Source organism: Rhipicephalus sanguineus, chromosome 2 (assembly GCF_013339695.2).
Source record: "Rhipicephalus sanguineus isolate Rsan-2018 chromosome 2, BIME_Rsan_1.4, whole genome shotgun sequence".
In the NCBI taxonomy this organism is placed as follows: Eukaryota; Metazoa; Arthropoda; class Arachnida; order Ixodida; family Ixodidae; genus Rhipicephalus; species Rhipicephalus sanguineus.
In genome coordinates this window covers 61,229,844-61,236,397 of record NC_051177.1, presented here as the reverse complement: position 1 = coordinate 61,236,397, position 6,554 = coordinate 61,229,844, and positions in this window count along the sequence as shown.

Here is a 6,554-nt window from a genome sequence, read left to right as displayed (position 1 = left end):
TGCCCATGACTGATGTTGCCGATATTTTATGCTACCGTAAAGTTAATCGATCACATCACAAGAAGCATCGCTGCGGAAGTTCGCTTTGTGTGTTTCCTTCGTTGAATTATGCATGCCTCAGCGCGATATGTGTGCCTTACCGTGCGCAGCATGGCGCGGAGGCACCTCTGAGTTATGTACGCCGGCACGAATCCCTCCTCAAGCTCTTTGACCTGTTCGTCGCTATGTGGAGTGCGTTTATTACCTCGGTAATTACCTCGCCACACAAGCTGACCACCCCCGTGTCCTTATAGACAGAAGGATGGCAGTTGTTTTTATCCGGTTCGTTGCATCGCAACTTAAAAGGAGCTGTCGCGGGCCTGTAATTCCCCCTTTCACAGACGCTTATCCCTTGAAGGGTGAGCGTGCGGGAGCATTAATTGATGACGCGACCTTGGACAGCCCACATAAAGGAACGTGCTTTCCGCGCGCACAGCCTGACGACAGCTTGAGATTGAAAATCACGCGTGAAAACCCGAGACTAAACAGAACGCGCGTACCGTCGGGTTTTACTTATTTTTCTTCTTTCTCATCGAGAGTGTAGCACATTAATTTAGCATAACCTTTCTCGCAATCTACTAAAAATTAAAGTAAGTGCAATAGTTTTTAATTAAAATATTACTCTTTGTTTACGCACTCAGGTATGCATAGTCCAAAGGCGTTGTAGTGTGTACACGGAGCTATTAAAGCTGTCAGGGAGGAACTACGTGCTCTGATGCTACTTACTGTTCCAGTAAATGCTTTTTTATATTATAATTAGGGCTTCGTATTTTCGGTGTTTATTTTCCTTGACAATACGGGTGTTCATCGGAGTTTACATTTTTGGCGGAAATTCGGCGTTTCTCGGAGTTTGTTTCTCGTAAATTCCCGAAACCCCAAAATCTTAGATCAATTCATACCTGAAGGCTGAGACATCAAAACACACGAAGCTTATTTTTTTCTAGAAAGTTTGAATGCACACAAACATACGCACAAGCGAAATACTTAAACACATACCACCTGTATTTTTGCGTATAACAACTTTATGCTTAAAGCCAACTGTAAAACACGGAAGCATAGTTTGCGAGGTTGCTGTCAGTGATCGAAGCGCGCTCCTTGCGATTGACGACTCTCTGCTTTGAAAATGCCCTTCCAACGTTAGCGCTAGAAACAGGAAGCGCCGGAAGACGCAGCGCGCAGCGAGAAAGCACTGGCCACTGGACATTGTGAAGTCTCCAAAACGACAGGAGTTCAACAATGTTACACATTTCATAGCACTGATAGTTCGCAAAATCACTCAGGAGCCGGCTCGTATCGTCAGTTTCAAGAAGCACTAATTGAAAAACAGGCGCGTAGGTTTTGAACGCGCAGGGCAGCTCATGTTTCACATTTGTATTCACAATTTTGAACACAGCACCAAAACGATTCATCGGTGTACTGGTGTTGATCGCACAGTTTCCTCTCAGATGTCTGCCTCCACTTTTCGGTGACAGCAGCGTAGTATCCGTGAAAGTAATCGACAGCCGCTAAGCTGTCAGTCTCGTCAAGGAGATCCAACAGACTTGAGACATCTGATGCGAAGACCTCGGTTAGATCACGCCATTGACTGATGAATGCGAACAAACGAACTCGCAGTATGGGATAAACTCGGTGTGCCAGGGTACCCTCAGCCTCAAGTTCCTTAATGATTGAGAGCACGGCACACGAATTGGTCTTCAGAAACCTCATCTTAACGATCAAGTCGTGCACAGCTTCAGGCGATAAAGTAAGACTCTTGAGCTTCTCACACTTTGTTCCCTTGGCTTCGTCGCTTCTGAAGAAAGACAAAATGGAGCGCCAGTAGTCCAAAATATAGAGCTTCAGAAAAAGAGAAACACCTTGACGGACATACGGTTTTCAGCGACTTGATGGACATGGCCATGGCCAAGCACACAAGACCAAACTTGCGGCACAGCTCCCGCGACGACTTCAACAGGGCAGGAAAGTGCACAACAAAATCGTGAACTGAACTACGTTAAACGAGTTTGTCCTAATTCCATCCTCCTGGGCGTTGTTGAGTAGGTGGCACGGATCTTTGAAGTGAAGCGCCTCGAATTCGGGGTCGGAGAGTTGCAAGTCCTTGTGAAGCTTCAGCATATAAGAAGGTGAGTCGGAGCACAATACAGCGACGTCGCGTAATACAGCTACGCGCGGTAAACTTTAAATCGGTCAAACCAGAAAATATATCAGTGAGCGCTTAGAACTTGCCGTTTCGATAAAGAACGGGACCAGGTCATATTGGTCTTTGAAATCGGAGTTTATCGGATAAATCCGAAGTGTCAAACATTTGACCAGCGAGTGCTTATCGGATTTTTTTTTTGATAAAACCGAAAACACGGAGCCCTAGTTATAATGTAGCATCCAATACCACCCTACGTCTAAGGTAGGCGTATTTGCTTCATTAACATGTCGTAAAATATTATAGTCGCACTGACAACATGACTATAGCGGTAGTGGACTACAAAGGACATCATAAGGTCAGCGGTTCGGTAAGAATGAGCTTCGCAGAAGAGGCGGAGGAAGCAGCCATTGCACTGGCCATAGCAGCCACCTCAACTACAGTAGTCATCAGCGATTCGCCGACGGCAGTGAGAAACTTTGCACGAGGGCGGATATCAAAAATCGCACTAAGAATATTGGCTGAACACAAAGACCAGCGAACAATCGATATTATCTGGGCGCCAGCTCACTCCTCCTTGCCATGCAATGAGGCTGCACACCAGACAGCTCGAGGACTCACTGACCGAGCCTCTGGAATGCCGAGTTCGCGTTGGGAGGAAGATGAGCGATTTGAAAGGATAACCACTTACAGAGAAATCATGCAGCATTATCGGCTCAGCAGGAAAATTTATCCTCCAGCACACGCGTCATTAAACAGAGGACAGGCGGTGGCATGGCGCCTACTTCAGACACATACGTTCCCTAGTCCGGTAACGATGAACCACTGCGCGCCGGAACTTTATTCGGACAAGTGTAAATTTTGCAATAACAGGGCGGACTCGAGCCACATGCTCTGGGCGTGCCCGGAGGCTCCCATGAGGGACGAATTCCCAGACGGGCGTGGGTGGAAGGCCGCGCTCCTCAGCTCCGACTCACAATTACAAGCACGCTTAGTGCGGCAGGCCGAAGACGCTGCCAGGGCCCACGGGATCATGGCCGATGTCTAGGTTGGGTCCCCCCTTCTGAAAGGGGGAGGGGGATCTTTCTGCTAATTAAATAAAGTTCGTTCATCGCACTTTACGTTGCCTTCGTGCCAACAAAAGCGTCGTTTCTTGGCATTTTGTAGCAGTAACCTCCAGTGATTGCCATACTTTCAGATCACACAAAAGAACAATAACACAGATAGGCATACGATAGGCATACGGCATCTACATACTTTAGTTCCACATTAAGTCACAAACCAGTTATATTACAAGGAACAAAGCTGCGTGTGCAAACACTGAGTCATAAATTATTCAACTTAGGTATATCGCCATTTTTTTCGCCGAAAATGAGAACACACAAGCGAACGCTATTGCTCACAGATTTACTATACTTATGCCTTCTTCTTAGAGGGAGCGCACAATACTACAGCTCCGCGGTTTTGTATGTAAATGTGGCACTAATACCTGGATGGTCAAGACCGACACCCTGTCTCGAGTTCACGAGATTATGCTTAAGCTCCTTAGGACTTAGCACGAGAAGCGTTGAAGAGACTTATTGTGAAAAGAAATGTGGCATCTTAAAGGGCTAAGACTAGGTTTGCGATGAACTTTGGCGCTTTTAAATATTTTGGATGAGAATGTATCACGTTTAGTTTTCTTACCTTTCACTTCACATGGTAGTCTGCAACAGTAAAATAGTTTGCTAGGCAGTAAGCATTATGTGGAAGAATCGGCGTATTACTGTGTAAATCTTCTATGCGCAATGTGCACAAACGCCGAAGATGACAGCGTATACGCTATCATCTTCGGCGTTTGTGCACATTGCGCATTTGACTTCCTGAAAGGGATAATATTGACAATTCTGCTTTACGTTAGCATTTAACCTTAGCATAGAATGATGAGCACTTAACCAGTCATACACTGTCTTTAGGTTCACTCCAGGTCTCTAGATACATTGCTATTGCAACACATATATATACGTGTGTGTAGTGTGTGTGTGTGTGTGTGTGTGTGTGTGTGTGTGTGTGTGTGTGTGTGTGTGTGTGTGTGTGTGTGTGTGTGTGTGTGTGTGTGTGTGTGTGTGTGTGTGTGTGTGTGTGTGTGTGTGTGTGTGTGTGTGTGTGTGTGTGTCGTCCTGTATCATGTAGTAGTCGCAACTGTAACATATGCAGCCATATTTTTTCAGCACAGCATATTTTACATTTTTAGAGAGTTCGTCAAAGTATTCACAGCTGAGAGATGAGCACCGACATCAACGTTTCCTCTATGGCTTGAGTACCGGCACTCGCACCAGTAATGTATGGTACGTTAGGAGAGAATTCATCTCCTATGGTAGCAGCTTGGAACTTTAAATATGGTGTACAATATTTCATGCGGCCGTGACGTCGACGAAGACAGCAGTCGGCGTTTTCAATGTGAAACTGTTTATTTGGCCGAACTTGTGGCCGGGAAACGGAAAGGTAATTTACAGATATACACACGGTATGCACTGATAGAGGCGAACAGAGCGTCGACCGTCGATCAACTGACAAGCGGTCAAGCGTGTCGGCTTTTATACAGGCGCTATCGAACTTTCCAGTGATATCGCAGGTGGCGGTGTTATCTCTCGACAAAGCTGGAACAATCGCGTGCGGCGCGCAATCTTAACGGAACGCTCTAAAACAATCGCGAAGCTTCTTACATATCGCGGCGCGCCCTGCGCAGCGCGTTGCCCACAGTCTTTGTGGGTGAAGCTTCAACTCATGAAAAATAAGACGCGCGGCAATATGTTAGGCGCCGAGTCGAAGCTACTAGAGGGAAGAATCTGTCCCTCAAGCAGTTGTACATTTCAACGAAAGATGAGTACCTTCAAACTGGCACGAGCGCGTTAGTTTAGAGACTTTACTACCACTGCGTTACAGTAATTGAAGAAAAGGCTGCTGTAGAGGAACTTTTGCGACTGTGTCTGTTACAAAAAAGTCACAGTTTCACCGCAAGGACGAAGCAATGAATGCGATAGCAACAAATTGTAGTGTCACACGAAGTGAGGCTGGCAGCTAACTGTTTTGCATCCGATCTCGCGTAACTACAAAACGCTGGTGCAAGAGAATACGGCCGCTACAGGAAGAGACGCTCCCCGCAAAGTCACGTCGCGTTGAGAGCGCAGCACGTAGAAGGGTATACGAGCTGCCCGCTGTGATGGCTTTCGAGATAGCGCGCGCGCCAGCGATCGCCACCGCGCCCTTAGATTCAAGGTTCAAAGTTGCTCCTCGCGCGACGCGACGCTCCCCCCCCCCCTCCCTCGCGTCTTCGCGTCTTTTAAGGCTCGTTAAAGGCGGGCGGGGCGTTTCCTGTCTGCTTCGACGGCAGGCCTTCCGAGCGGGGTGATGTTATCGCATGCACCCTCCGAGCGATGGGCCGTCTTGTTTGAACTCTGCTTCGGCCGCGTTCGTCACCCCCGCTCGCGCGCTTTTACGTGCGATAGAACATACAATGCGCGGGGGGGATCTTATCAACTTGGACTTCATACCGGAAGGACATGACGGCGACGGCGACGGCAACGGCAACGGCGACGGCAAAAACCCGCTGAGACTGTCCATATAATTGCTATCGCAGTAAAAGAAGCAATATCACATTTTGTAATGCTGACGTACAAAGCTCAGACCACGCCAGTAATGGTTGCAGCAGCAGTAGTAAACGGACAAAGCTTACGCAACAACGGTAACAGTTCGTCTTGAATTCACAGGGTCCAGCTATACGGCCGACACCTGTATATTTACCAGCATAAGGCGACGCTATGTGGGAGGTTGGTGGCTGGTACATAGCGTTTAGATCCCAAGGCTATAAAAGATTCCGTAGTGAGAGGACTCCACATAATACGTTCTGATATACACCAAGTTACACCAAGACTCCAGATAATGCACTCTGATATACACCACATTATTGAATCTTCTACGACGTTTTCACAATGTACTAGATATCCCTGTTAAACATAGGATCTCGACCTCCTGTGCATCTAAACTATTCGTGTCATAATACCACGTATTACACAGATGCACAGATGCCGCATTGTTCATGTCATAAAATATCATTATTCTCTGCCGTTGCAGAGTGCATATCATACCCCATGCATTTTTAATAATTCCCAGCTAATAAAGCAGTTTATGAAACGACCACGACGATGTCATAACGTATAAGTAGGAAACGAGAAATATTTTCTCTTTTTCATGTCTGTAACTTTCCTTTCTATATGGTCTACAACGTCTGTATTTTTTGCATTGTTCTTGTCACATCAGCATCATCTCTATTAATATTTTGCATGACAGAGAAATTTCGGACAATCCATTTACATATATACTTGGGCCTTCATTGAAT